Source organism: Bos grunniens, chromosome 11 (genome assembly GCF_055505025.1).
Source record: "Bos grunniens cultivar Pamir isolate PY7600 chromosome 11, Bosgru_T2T1.0, whole genome shotgun sequence".
NCBI classification, from domain to species: domain Eukaryota; kingdom Metazoa; phylum Chordata; class Mammalia; order Artiodactyla; family Bovidae; genus Bos; species Bos grunniens.
Window position 1 is genome coordinate 107292541 of NC_141175.1, and position 271 is coordinate 107292811.

Genomic DNA, 271 nt, shown 5'->3' on the forward strand with positions numbered 1-271 from the left:
GCGCTGTTCAATCCCTGCGCTGCGCAAGCGGGCGCTCTCCCCGCCCCAGCCGCTCTCCCCGCCCCCGCCGCTCTGCGCAGGCGCTGTGCTAATTCTGTTCAGTTACATGTACCAACACTTTTTGAATACTTTATCCCAAATCGTTAGTAGAATTTTAAAACTTAGTCCTTGAGACTCTACTTTGGTGTAGACTGTTCGACCGAAGTCACAGTGTTTCTAAGGAATGATACCTATTATGCGTGCGCGCTCCTCAGTTCAGTCGGTCAGTTGT